The sequence below is a fragment of the Mastomys coucha genome, unplaced genomic scaffold (genome assembly GCF_008632895.1).
Source record: "Mastomys coucha isolate ucsf_1 unplaced genomic scaffold, UCSF_Mcou_1 pScaffold11, whole genome shotgun sequence".
Taxonomy (NCBI): domain Eukaryota; kingdom Metazoa; phylum Chordata; class Mammalia; order Rodentia; family Muridae; genus Mastomys; species Mastomys coucha.
Window position 1 is genome coordinate 11734347 of NW_022196893.1, and position 384 is coordinate 11734730.

The window sequence follows — 384 nt, forward strand, 5'->3', positions numbered from 1 at the left end:
GGTGTGTGGATGTCCCCATGGAGAGGTGTGTGGATGTCCCCATGGAGAGGTGGATGTCCTCATGGAGGTGTGTGGATGTCCTCATGGAGAGGTGTGGATGTCCCCATGGAGAGGTGTGTGGATGTCCCCATGGAGAGGTGTGTGGATGTCCCCATGGAGAGGTGTGTGGATGTCCCCATGGAGGTGTGTGGATGTCCCCATGGAGGTGTGTGGATGTCCCCATGGAGAGGTGTGGATGTCCTCATGGAGAGGTGTGGATGTCCTCATGGAGGTGTGTGGATGTCCCCATGGAGAGGTGTGTGGATGTCCCAATGGAGAGGTGTGTGGATGTCCCCATGGAGAGGTGTGTGGATGTCCCCATGGAGGTGTGTGGATGTCCTCATG

The 384-nt window shown here is 57.3% G+C and overlaps 1 protein-coding gene across 1 annotated transcript in view; it reads left to right on the plus strand.

Annotated features, from left to right (window-relative positions):
- Adsl (adenylosuccinate lyase) overlaps positions 1–384 on the plus strand; it is a 26829-nt gene that overhangs the window by 18195 nt on the left and 8250 nt on the right. The window lies entirely within an intron of this gene.